The 14,187-nt window shown below is 37.8% G+C and overlaps 1 long non-coding RNA gene across 1 annotated transcript; it reads left to right on the forward strand.

The window, feature by feature from the left end:
* Positions 1-11,478: 11,478 nt before the first annotated feature.
* On the forward strand, positions 11,479-14,187 carry LOC133745659 (uncharacterized). The gene is made up of 2 exons (XR_009863700.1): positions 11,479-11,594; positions 12,469-14,187. It is a non-coding gene; the product is annotated as an uncharacterized LOC133745659 (long non-coding RNA).

Below are 14,187 nucleotides of genomic sequence, written 5' to 3' on the forward strand. Positions count from 1 at the left end.
TCATATCGAAACCCTAAGTGTTTGCAACCACATAAGATTAAAATACAAAAGTTATCTATAACGCAAATTTAATTAAACAAACCCACATAAGCAACTCTCGAATCACAATATATGAATCTGAAAATTCTCAATTAATCATAAAAATTCCAGAAATAATACTTTGTTCAAACATATATGTCAACTAGTTCATAACCAACAAAATTCAAAGCAAAGGTTACAAAGGAGAATCGGATTACACCGTGGATGAAGATGAGATGGATGATTCACGTTGTGGATTCTTGAAACTCGAAAGCAAGCTTCAAGGATGGCTATGGATGGAAGTGCTCACGGCTTCTCTTCTTCTTCTTTGGCCTTGCTTGAACTCGTGGAGATGACTAAACGTGAAACTAGAGGATGGAAAGGAAAATGGAAAGGAAATGGAGAGACAAAGAAAATGGAATGGATGAAGGAATGTCTTTTCTTCTTTGTTGTAGCCTCTATTTATAGGCTACCAAGCAAAACTATTTGGATTTAAACAAATGATGATATGTTAGGTTTGAGCATTTAAACATTAATGGAATTTATTAGGTTTGAGCATTTAAACACTAATGGAATTTGTTAGGTTTGAATATTTAAACACTAATGGAATTTGTTAGGTTTGAGTCACTTTCTACTCATTTTTCCTTCAATTAATTCTCCACCAAGACTTCAGATTTTGCCCGTGACTTCTTCATATGAAATGATCCATCATGAGTGTAGATCATTCTGTAAAATTTTCAGAATTTATCTCCATGTGTTTGGGCCGGAATTTCTGCTGGACTCCTTACAGGTCCAGTTTTCCAGTTTTGCTTCTGCAGAAAATTGGGCTGACTGTTTGAAGGCCTTCCACTTCTTTTTGGCTCTTGCACTCTTCATAAGAAATGTTTCTTAGGATGTCTAGAATGGATCTGGAAGGTTTCAGCTCATTTGAAGTTCATTTGGTCAGGTGGTCGCTCCTTCTTCCTTGCTTGGCTTGGTTTCTCCTAGCCGGAGTAGGAAAATGTGTAAAGTTGACCTTTTTAGTGCATTTCCATTTTTCTCCATCATTTTATGGACCTAACACTTATTTCATCATCATCTACTCCAATGTACCTAAAAATAAAAATTGAATTAAAAATCGATTCGTTAAGGAATTAACTAAGCAAAATGTGAGGAATTAACTATTAAAATATCACATTAAAATGCTTCTATCAAATTCCCCCACACTTAGCTTTTGCTAGTCCCTTAGCAAAATCAAAAACTAACAAACCAAAAAGACTATGACACAAAACAAAGAAACCAACGAAAAAAATGACTAAGTATGGAAACAAAAACACAAAGACTCAAAGAAACCAAAAACGTAAAACACAAAGCAAAACACAAAGAAAAAAAAAAAAGTCACACATAAAAGAGTAAATTCAAAGACAAAGACCATGATGTTGACATCACAAAGACCTCTATTGCCTTTTAACATATTGTCTCAGAAATCTCATACTTTCAAGACACCAAGATTAGCACTTAACCAAGAATCACATCATCAAGATATTCAAGAGCTAATTACAAAATATAATCCACATATAAGCATGTAAGACTTGGGAGTAAACAATGGTGGTGAGTGGAGCTCAACATATTTCAAACAAGTCATGATTCAAACCTCACATGGATATATCACTCTTTCTTCTCTAAGATTCAAGGCTCATGCTTAAAAGCTTATAATCACTCAATTATATGTGAGAGAAAATATTTTGAGGCAATCAAATAGCTCACATATATAAGAAACAAAAAGCACTTTGTGAATATAATTTTTTTTTTTTTTTTTTTTTAAAAGATCTCATGAAAGATATCAACTACTTGCACGAATGGACCCAAGCCATATGTTCAACTCTTGTAACTCATCTCCACATCAAAGGCTGTCCCATCTTAAGGATCAAGAAGGTATTCTCAAAGGTTGTAATGGGGCTAAGGCTCAAGGTTTTAAGAAATGAAAGGGTAAGGAATTTTAACAAAGTATCCTAAAAACCTAGCAGAGCTCATGTTGATGTAGAGAGACTTCTAGAAATCCACCAAGGCATAACGTCATACCCATGAGGCTTTATAAAAGGGCTTAATGTCTTCATCTTCATTCTAAACTCCCTTTGATTCTAGTGAATTGGACAAAGACCAAATTTTTCGATAGTGGGCCTTCAATTCAAAACAATCTCCAAACTCACCAAGTATGGGGGACTAAAATCCATAAACATTCTTTTTTTTTTTATATTTTTTTTTTTATTTTTTTTTTTTTTATGGACAAGTCTACCCCCACACTTGAATTTTCACCTCTTCTCAATCCTTGTCACCATCATGTAGTAAGTCTCAAAAGATAGCTCCACTAAGTTTTTAGAACAAAGGGTAGGATTATAACTATACTAAGGTTCAGGGGTTAAGGATTTTTAGGGTGATGAAAGAAAAGGCTTAATGTAGGCTCAAAGGGGTTTATCTAAGAGGGTCCCACGATGGGCACAAATAGGGACACAGGCTTATTTGGCAATGGTGGTAGTTCCTAGGTGCCTCTATCCTTTCCAGAATCAGGGCCATGTATTGACAAAACGTCTTAACAAGCACAAGAGCGAATTCTAGCATTCTCTAGTCCATTAAACTTAATCTATGGCATGTAATCAATCAAGATGAAAGAATAATGAGATCAACAGAATCATCGCCAAGAAAATAAGAGTATAATTCATTTTTTTTTCCATTAATCACTCAACAAAGAAAGGGCACATGGCTCAAATTCTCACAAGGGTTATTATGAATCATAACTTATCATCCACATGTTCATATTCTGTACCAAAGTTACGCATGCACCATATCTACTACACATTCATATGCTTTTCATAAATCATAATTAACCAAAGAATATCATCAAATATTATCCCAATCTTGTGATCCTCTTTTAGCCTTAATTTCAGAGATATAAGCTCATCCTAGACAGTTAAAAGGGCATCCTATGACTCAAAAATAAAAACAAAGGACTAAGACTCAATAAATAAAATCAACGAAAATTTTTTTAATTTTTGACATTTTTCGATTTTTTTGTATTTTCCAATATATCTGACTCAAAATAAAAGACTCAAATATAAATCCCTTCCCCCACACTTAAATATTGCATTGTCCTCAATGTAATCAATCATAAGCATGCAATGAAACAAATAAGCATAGATAGAAGACATTTATGAAAATAAATCCTAAAATAAAAACAAAAGAGAAAAAAATAAAAAATAAAAAGAGATAGGGAAAGAGAAAGCAAATCTGTGTAGGTAGACTCCTTCACAGCTACTTCTGAATTGGGTTGCCTCCCAAGCAGCGCTTGAGTTTAACGTCTTTCAGCCAGACAGAATAGAAATTAGAAAGTTAGTAACTATAATTAACTAAGAAATACAAAATATACAATTTGGGAGATATTTTTTTTTTTATTTATTTATTTTATTATTTATTTATTTTTGTTTTTTTTTTTTTTTTTTTTTGTAAAAAGCTGAATTTAATAAGACTGAATGAATGCATTTTATTTTATTTTATTTTTTATTTTTTTTTTATTTTTATTTTTTTATTTTTTATTATTATTATTATTATTTTTTAAAATATAGGACTCAAAATGAAAGACAAAAATATTTATAGGATTCAAAATGAAAGACAAAAATATAAATCCCTTCCCCCACACTTAAATATTGCATTATCCTCAATGTAATCAATTAAAAGCATGCAATGAAATAAGTAAGCATATAGGGATGGAATTTACGAAAATAACTACTAAAACAAAAAGAAAATGGAGGAGTAAAAGGGGAAGAGAAAGCAAATCTGATTATATTCTGAATTGGGTTGCCTCCCAAGCAGCGCTTGTATTTTACGTCTTGCAGCCAGACGGTACCTACATTAAATAAAGTTAGTAACTTAATATTAACAAAGAAATACAAAAAAAATAAACAAGTAACTATGAATTACAAACTACAAGTATAATTAACAAGTATTTTGTACATAAGACACAAGTTAAGTACACAAGTGAGTATAAAACGTAAAAAGTATTTTTACAAGTATAAAGTGTGAAACAACAAAATAATTTACACGTAAAGAGTATGCACAAGTATTTCTTTTGTTATAAACATTATTGATATCAAATCTAATTCCAAGCGGTAAATCAAGTGGACGTGCGGCCCAAGTATAGTCGTCTAGACACAAAGTCCCTCCTACATCCGTTGGGCAACCTTACTGAAATGGCCAGGTAGGGGAGGGTGAACACGAGAGGAAAAATCCATTTTGGCATGAGCTAGGCCCATTTGTAAGCACTTCTGGATTCAAAAACCCGTCATGAACGTTGTCCCCTTCCTAGACACCATCTCACATAGGATATTCTTACTAGGATGTAAAAGGTCCTAAGTGTGTTAGACAGTTCAATGAATGTTAATAAAGGCCGCCCTCAACCTTAAGGGACCTGAACTAGGTACCAATAAGGGGTTTAGGCCAATATTAATAAACACGACTTCACCTATTCCTTCTTTAATTTACAACCTACAATTAAATTCGTATTCAACAATAAAAAAAAAAACAACCTAGTTAATTTAAACTAAGTATCAAACAGTTTATATACAACAATTATAAACAAAAACAAGTGATTTTTCAATCCCCGGCAACGGCGCCAAAAATTGATACGCTCAAAGCAAGCGCGCAATTTAACCCTGCAAAATGTAGTTGTTAGTATAGAATAAGTAGGGATCGTTCTATTCCGGGGATTGAGGGTACACCTGTCCTTGTCAAACAATTAAACAATTAAAATTAAAACAAAGTATAATATTCACAAATGTATTCACAAAATATAAACATTTTACACGAAAAGGGGGGATTTTGTTTTTGGTTTTTTTTGAAAATGAAACTAAGTTAACAAAAACAATTAAAATGCAAAAACATAAAAATACGAATGGAATGAAGGAACAAAGATCAAAACCGAAACTTATGATTAAAATTGATTCAAACCCTAATATTGTTCATCTAAGTCATGAGAAAGGAGTTGATCATGTGAAACATTCGAAAGCAAATGAATTCCCATTTTTTACTTTTCAATGCTAATTAACCTAAGCGAAAGCACCTAGATTAATCCTATCAAACATGCAATCAAACCCTAGAAAGCTAGTCAATCATGTCATGTTTAACGCATTACACATAGAGAAATGCTATCAACTCAAGTGTACAACTTAGTATGGAAAAGTCCACCTAATTGCAATTCTCTTTAATTAAATTCGATCTTTGTACAAAACCTTTACTACTTTGATTCAAGTTTACACAAAACGAAAAGTCGATTTCATGTTCTTAAACCTAGCACCATTCATATCGAAACCCTAAGTGTTTGCAACCACATAAGATTAAAATACAAAAGTTATCTATAACGCAAATTTAATTAAACAAACCCACATAAGCAACTCTCGAATCACAATATATGAATCTGAAAATTCTCAATTAATCATAAAAATTCCAGAAATAATACTTTGTTCAAACATATATGTCAACTAGTTCATAACCAACAAAATTCAAAGCAAAGGTTACAAAGGAGAATCGGATTACACCGTGGATGAAGATGAGATGGATGATTCACGTTGTGGATTCTTGAAACTCGAAAGCAAGCTTCAAGGATGGCTATGGATGGAAGTGCTCACGGCTTCTCTTCTTCTTCTTTGGCCTTGCTTGAACTCGTGGAGATGACTAAACTTGAAACTAGAGGATGGAAAGGAAAATGGAAAGGAAATGGAGAGACAAAGAAAATGGAATGGATGAAGGAATGTCTTTTCTTCTTTGTTGTAGCCTCTATTTATAGGCTACCAAGCAAAACTATTTGGATTTAAACAAATGATGATATGTTAGGTTTGAGCATTTAAACATTAATGGAATTTATTAGGTTTGAGCATTTAAACACTAATGGAATTTGTTAGGTTTGAATATTTAAACACTAATGGAATTTGTTAGGTTTGAGTCACTTTCTACTCATTTTTCCTTCAATTAATTCTCCACCAAGACTTCAGATTTTGCCCGTGACTTCTTCATATGAAATGATCCATCATGAGTGTAGATCATTCTGTAAAATTTTCAGAATTTATCTCCATGTGTTTGGGCCGGAATTTCTGCTGGACTCCTTACAGGTCCAGTTTTCCAGTTTTGCTTCTGCAGAAAATTGGGCTGACTGTTTGAAGGCCTTCCACTTCTTTTTGGCTCTTGCACTCTTCATAAGAAATGTTTCTTAGGATGTCTAGAATGGATCTGGAAGGTTTCAGCTCATTTGAAGTTCATTTGGTCAGGTGGTCGCTCCTTCTTCCTTGCTTGGCTTGGTTTCTCCTAGCCGGAGTAGGAAAATGTGTAAAGTTGACCTTTTTAGTGCATTTCCATTTTTCTCCATCATTTTATGGACCTAACACTTATTTCATCATCATCTACTCCAATGTACCTAAAAATAAAAATTGAATTAAAAATCGATTCGTTAAGGAATTAACTAAGCAAAATGTGAGGAATTAACTATTAAAATATCACATTAAAATGCTTCTATCACCAGCGGAACTTCTCCCTTATCATCTTCCGAGTGAGGAAGTCTCCGCTGAGCGAAACCCCGCCAGCGGAACTTCTCCCTTGTCGTCTTCCAAGTGACGAAGTCTCCACTGACCGAAACCCCGCCAGCGGAACTTCTCCCTTGTCATCTTCCAAGTGACGAAGTCTCCACTGAGCGAAACCTCGCCAGCGGAACTTCTCCCTTGTTCTCTTCCAAGTGACGAAGTCTCCGCTGAGCGAAACCCCGCCAGCGGAACTTCTCCCTTGTCGTCTTCCAAGTGACGAAGTCTCCGCTCAGCGAAACCCCGCCAGCGGAACTTCTCCCTTGTCATCTTCCGAGTGACGAAGTCTCCACTGAGCGAAACCCCGCCAGCGGAACTTCTCCCTTGTCGTCTTCCCAGTGACAAAGTCTCCGCTGAGCGAAACCCCGCCAGCGGAACTTCTCCCTTGTCCTCTTCCAAGTGACGAAGTCTCCGCTGAGCGAAACCCCGCCAGCGGAACTTCTCCCTTGTCATCTTCCAGGTGACGAAGTCTCCGTTGAGCAAAACCCCGCCAGCAGAACTTCTCCCTTGCCATCCTACAAGCGGGGCATCTTCCGCTACACACCCCTAGCGGAATCCCCTTCATTTTGCAAGCTGCGTGCTTTGTTCAGCGCAGTATCGCTCAATAAAGTATCGCTAGGCACGTCTACTGGACGCTGCTTCCTGCTACAGTCAGCGGGGGGATATCCGCCAGCGGCGTATCCTGGGGCCACGCCTCACTCTGACAACGCCCGCCACGCGGCGTTACGGTCAGACCGTCCCTACGGGACACCGGGACTTGTCAACAGTCTACGACGGCCCTGATCAGGCATGTTGACCCCCGTCACTCGGGTACTAAGATTGGGTTCGCTACCCAACACCCTCTGCTCCGTGCAGCTCCCCCTCAACAAACAATTCGCCGACCACCCGGAGGTCTATCTTAGCCGGGGAGTGGGGGACTCCCTAGGGGGCCTAGCAGGGGCCCACCCGAAAGGGTATAAAGCGTTTGCTCATTAAATCCATAGTTGACAACGCACTGACGCTAATTATGCTTTTGCAAGTCTAGCGGAGGAAAAACGCTTCAAACCGCCGAAAAACTCCCCAACCAAGATTGCCCTCCTTGACTGGGGACTTGGGGGACTTGTACATACATGTACATTTGCAAGCATAATTAGCTATAATGGGCCACGCTCATTGTACCGCCAAAGGTACTAATTCCAACCAAAGGAATGACATACAGATACACCGCCAGGCGGGCTACAACCTCAGTGTCGGATCACCCCCAGATCACCGCCGACGCGCCGCCACGCGCCGTGCCAAAATGGCATCAGTAGCTCCCAAAGCTGGGAGCTGAAGCACTTCAGTCTCACATCGAAAACAAAGAGAAGAACCTCCTCTTCCTCACCTATAAAAGGTTCTCTCCTCTCTCCTCATTAATTACGCATTCAATACTTACCTACTGTTACTTTGTCAACATAAATACATTGACTAACTTAGGCATCGGAGAGTTGAAGACCGCCCAGCGAGGTCTCCCTCTGACGCCCTTTGTATTTCACTTGACAGGTAGTGGAGGCTTTGAGAGCGTCACAAGTATCGATCCGCCCACCGGATCAGCGTTAACAAAGGTTCAGCTACCGCCGAACTTTTAGACATTAACATGGTGTTGTTTTGAATTGTGTGAGAAGTGGTGTAGAGAATGCTCCTATTTATAGGAGGATGACAACTTAGTCTCCAAGTCTTCAAGATTGATCCACACAGCATTAACCAATCAGATAATGCCACGTCAGCTCTGCTATGTCATCCAACCAATCAAAAAGCTCCAAAATCAATCCTTAATATATTGTTGCTGAATTTTCCATGATTTAATATGATTTTATTCACAATTTTCGGCCAAATATCTAGGCATGAACCTAGACAATGTATCTGGATGCATTTTGGACCTTTGCTCCCTTAAATCTCTCCATGGCTTTATCCTTAACATCCTCCCCTTGATTTTCTCTTGATTTTCACATTAAAATTGCAGATTTTATTCTCTAATTTCAGCCAACATATCTTGAGGGAATTAAGGAACGAATCTGGACTTGTTTTGAGCCTTTTCTTTTTGCACAATCCCTTGAAACTCTCCCTTGATATTCTCAATGTAATCTCCTTGATCTTCTCTTGATAATTCACATTATCTCCATCATTTCCCATGCAAAAATCAGATTTAATCTCCCATAATATCTCCCATGTCATCTTCAAGCCATGTGGTCTCCTAATGCCTTCAGGTTTCCTAGCCTCATTAGGATTCCTGCGTTGACTGGGATTCCTAGTTGGACCAGGAAAACTCCATTTCTTCATTTCAGCTCATTTCTGCATCCCTTCTGCCTTTAAGCTCATTTCTTCTCCATTTATTCGATGTACCTAGAAAATAGAAACTAAATTAAAAATGATTATGTAACGGAAATAACTAAGCAAAATATAGGGAAATAACTATTAAAACATTGCATTAAAATGCTCCTATCAATTCATTGTTTAGTCTCCTTATGCCTAAGAGAATTCTGATCAAACAAGTCTCATAGACAATCTTGCCATCGATAAGACCAGAGGATTGTACAGAGCAAGAGCCATGCCCTTCACCGAGACCTAGGTTTTTAGCGTGCGTTCCACGCTGTCATACTTCCCCAAAACAATCGTAGTATTCCTAAAGTGCTAAGGATCTCTATGAAAAATATGATTCTTTTCGCTTTCACGATCAAATTGGAAAAATAAATTTTTCCCCAACATCACTCACCGATAAACTAGATTTGACTCTCCAAATCAATGGAATCAATCCCTTGAAACCAGAAAACTTGGATTTAGGGCCAAGGAGACGACCCACCAAGTAGGAATGTCATCTTGAATAGCGGCCGCCACCACCGGTTTAGATCTACATGAGCAGAGTCTGAGAGTTGGAAGGCTGCAGCAAGACTTGTGATAGCGTCAGCCATGAGGTTTGAAAAATTTTGTCGAAGAAAGCTCTATGAGAAACCCTAGCAAAAAGAACGACTAGGTCAAAAAAAGTAGCTTCTTTCTACTTTGTACATTTGTTTACAAAGAGCCACCTATAAAACAACCTAAATTCAAATTATCAAAATAGGGTTTGAGCAACTTGAAAAGGTAAAGCATGAGACGAACTAGAAATCTCCAAAATGTCCAAGATTGGCAATAGCATCAGTAACAAAATTGGCTTCCCTCCAAACATATTTGAACCAGATTGAGTTAAAGGATAGTGAGATCATTTTGATGTATCAAACTAATATTTTGATCCTCCAGTCTGACAGGACCCACCCTAGATTTCACCTTGAAATTCGAGGTGGCCCTGTGGGGCTCACCTTAGGAATAACTCTACTGAAATTCAACAGAATAACCCTAAAAAGGGACTACCCAAAACCTGTAAAAAACTCAATATACACTTCTAAACAAACCGCCCTTGTTTTTTTTGGAGCCACCCTGCTCGCCAAATCACAATAACTCCACATCCAAGTAAAAACAGGTCCAATACTTCCACAATAGTCAACTGGAATCCGAAATTAAACATAATCCTAAATACATAAATCTAACTCTCAAACTTTAAAACATTTCTCCCACAAGTTATTAGAGAAATCTAAAAGAGGAAAATGCAATCAAGGTACACGTAGGTTAAATAAGTAACCTACAATATAGAAAATGATAGCAGTTGATGCTATGCCTCAACTTCTACTATGCTGAACCAACTAATCTGCAGACTGGTCATTTGAAACCAAAATCCCAGAGAAAAGTAATTAAAAACGTTAGCGTGAGTGGAAGAAAATAAATAATTGAGTGGAAGAAAATAAATAATTGAAAAAAAAAAGAAGCTAAACTTTCCCACTTTTACCTTTATAAAATCGACGATGCATGCGAGTAATTATTAAAACAATCCCTAAGTAAAATTCCGTGGAAATGGACTAGCCCCGTTAGTCAAAAAGAGCAAAGTAAAAATAAGCGAAGAAATAGCCATACAAGTGAGCCTCCCTGATAGGAGCATTTTAATGCGACGTTTTAAGTGTTATTTCCTCATATTTACTTAGTTATTTCCTTAAATAAATCCTTCTTGTTTAGGAAAATTACTATTATTAGGAAGTTTCTATTTTTAGTAATTTTAGTAATAGTTTCCATTTTCAGGTCCAAGGAGCAAACGAAGCTGAAATAAGCTCAAAGGAGAAAGAAAAGCTAGGGAACGTTGGGAGAAGAGTCCTGGAGGCACTAGGAAACCACATAGCTTGAAGATGTCGTTGGAGATATTTTGGGAGATTAAATCTGATTTTTTCCATGGGAAATGATGGAGATAATGTGAAAATCAAGGAGATTACGTTGAGAAATCTTGGGAGAGTTTCAAGGGATTGTGCAACAAGAAAAGGCTCAAAACAAGTCCAGATTCGTTCCTCAATTCCCTCAAGATATGTTGGCCGAAATTAAGGAATTAAAATCTGCAGTATTAATGTGAAAATCAAGGGGAGGACATTAAGGATAAAGCCATGGATAGATTTAAGGGAGAAAAGGTCCAAAATGCGTCCAGATACATTGTCTAGGTTCATGCCTAGATGTTTGGCCAAAATTTATGAATAAAATCAGAAATAATCATTGGAAATTCGGCAACAATATATTAGGGATTGATTTTGGAGCCTTTTGATTGGTTGGATGACACAACAGAGCTGACGTGGCGCTACGTGATTGGTCGAAGCTGTGTGGCATTATCAGATTAATTCCTTGGGAAATTAAAAGAAGGATCATGAAGCTTGGCCGTCCCCCTATATAAACCCCCCATGCTTGACGTTTAAACACACTTTCATTCAGAAATTTCTCCATAACGTCAACGCTCTCTCTCTCTCTCCATTATCTAGTTGCAAAGTTCTGGGTTTTCGAGAGGAAGAAGAAGAAGGAGCCGTGAAGATCATATCCTCCATCGTCCACCTTGAAGACTTGCTTCCAAGATTCAAGATCCAACCATCAAGCTCTCCATCTCCATCTCCACTCACGGTGTAATTCATTCTTTTTCCTTGTAATCTTTTGATTTCCTTGTTTGATTTCGTATGAATTTGTTTCTAGTTAACAATAACGTTTAGGGCAAAGTTTAAGCCCAATTTCTATGTTTAAATAAAGTTTTTGAATTCTATAATTGTGGTTCTAAGTTGCTTATGTGAGTTTGTTCTATTGAATTTGCTTGACAGAAAACTTTTATATGTTTATCTTATTTGGGTCGACACTTATAGATTTGCATGTAATTGGTGCTAGGTAAACGATTCACCTAATAGTTTTGTGAACCTAAATCACAAGTAGTAAAGGCTTTGGACAAAGGTCGAATTCAATTGAAGAGAATTGCAAATAGGTGAACTTATTCATAACTAGGTTGTGCACTTAAGTTGATAACCTTTCTCTATGCTTCTTGCGTTGAACATGTTTTGATTAGCTAGCTTTCTAGACTATGATTGCATGTTTAATAGGATTGATTTAGGTGCTTTCACTTAGGTTAATTAGGAAAGGAAAGTAAAATATGGGAAATCATTTACGTCGAATGTTTCACATGATCTTCTTTCTCATGACTTAGATGATCAATTATAGGGTTTGAATCGAATTTGATTACATGGAATTGGTTTTGATCTTTGTTTCTTACGTTTCATTCTTGTACATGTGTTTTTATATTTTCTTTATTTTGTGTAGTTTAATTTTCGAAACCCTAATGTTAAAACCCCCCTTGTTTCGTTATTTTGTGTATATCCTTTGTTGTATTTTTGTAAATATTATACTTCTTACTTTTATTAATTCTTTAGTTGTTTTTGCAATTACAGGTGTACCCTCAATCCCCGGCTAGAACGATCCCTATTTACCATATACTAACGATGACATTTTACAGGGTTAAATTGCGCGCTTACTCATAGCGCTGTCATTCCCATGCTCAGGTAAGGGCCTCTCAGGCCAAAAGTACTCCTATATTCCCGTACCTTTATGCCTCAGAGGCGGATAGTGTATTGGGATTTCGTGATACCGCCACTAAGGCAGCACCAGATCACCACAAAGGCGGAAAAGACTTTCATGACTCCACTGCGAAGGTAGTAGTCACATCACCTCGAAAGGCGGAACAACATGCTAGCATGGTAATATGATCACAACAAGTATGACATATGAAAAATCGAAAATCGATATGCTTTCCCAAAATCTCGCAACCAAGGCACAAATACAGTTCCCAACTGTACTTGAAAAATCTCAAGTAAAAAGACATGCTCAAAAACATAATAACAAAAGCGATTAGCAATTTCCATATGATTTCCCAAATCAATAATTAATAAAGTGTGAAATTAAAGAAATTCATAATTCAATTAATAAATATGTTTCGGAAAATTCAATATTATTTAAATCCGTCAAGCAGGTTCAATTCCGAACGTCATACAGAAGTCAAGTCAAGTAAGCCATTCAAAATTCATTTTCGAAAATAATGACCAAAAACCAAATCAATAAACCAAACTCAAATGCATTAAATAAATAATACGATAATTAGTTAAAGAAAACAATATTTCGAGAGGAAAACTTTTCTCCTAACCTTTAGAGCCGTTTTTCCGTCAGGTATGTATGCCTGGTCGACAGCACGCCCTCGCGGCGGCGACGTCGGACAGGCCAGAGTGGACCTTGTGTCCGGGTTTATGTGGTCTAGCTGGAGGAAGGATTGTGGAGTGACGACGGCGCTACCTTGGGCGTTTGGAGAATCTAATGGGGAAGGGCAGCGACGGGATGGTAGGATGGCAGGGCTGAGGTTGCGTTACTTCAGAGAGAAGCGCAGATGCTCTGGTTCATGGATCGAGGTGGTGACGCGGGAGCGGAAGGCGCCTGGTGGTGTTGGCCACGTGGTGGCAACACTGAGATCTACTCTGCTCAGGTCGGATCCATCTTATTCGATTGGGGAAGGACGGTTTGGCTTCAATCTGGAGAGGGGCGACGAGTCCAATAGGCGTGAGGTAGGCGGTGGCGGCGCGGCTGCCGGTGGTGGGATGGCATGGGCAGCGCAGGCGGGGTGGTGGTGTCGTGGAGTCTGCAACCTGAATTTTGGGCTTGGACCTAGTGGTTTGTGGGTCTGGGCTTTGGATCTGGACTCCTGTTATTTTCTAAATTTAATTTACTGTTTTTTTATTATTATATTTAGTAAGATGTGGCTTTATGCCAGAAATAAGTCCCTATCACTATTGGGTAGGGCGATGTGAGCGTTGTCCCGATATGCACACTCAATGTGCTTTGTCTAGCCTACCGAGGCGGCGAGCTGTTTGCATGGTTAAATGGACGCAACCTCCTAGTGGTAGGATGAAACGAAGTGTCGCTAGATTTATTTCCGTGCGGCAACATAGTGGGAAAGCTGTATTATTTGTAATGATGCTTCTTTGTGATAGAGTTATCTTTTCGGTATGTCATTGCTATGCATGTCAAAGCAAATAGAGTAGCCATTCGTGCACACTTTGCTAATTGGTGCTTGTTAGAATACATAGATTTTGTGGAGATTCCTGGTATTATTTCAGGATGTTATCTCGATGCTTATTGTAATTTGGGGTTCAGGCTTCACGTTCCCCCTTTGTATTCTGCAGTTTCA

The sequence above is a fragment of the Rosa rugosa genome, chromosome 4, assembly GCF_958449725.1.
Source record: "Rosa rugosa chromosome 4, drRosRugo1.1, whole genome shotgun sequence".
NCBI classification, from domain to species: Eukaryota; Viridiplantae; Streptophyta; class Magnoliopsida; order Rosales; family Rosaceae; genus Rosa; species Rosa rugosa.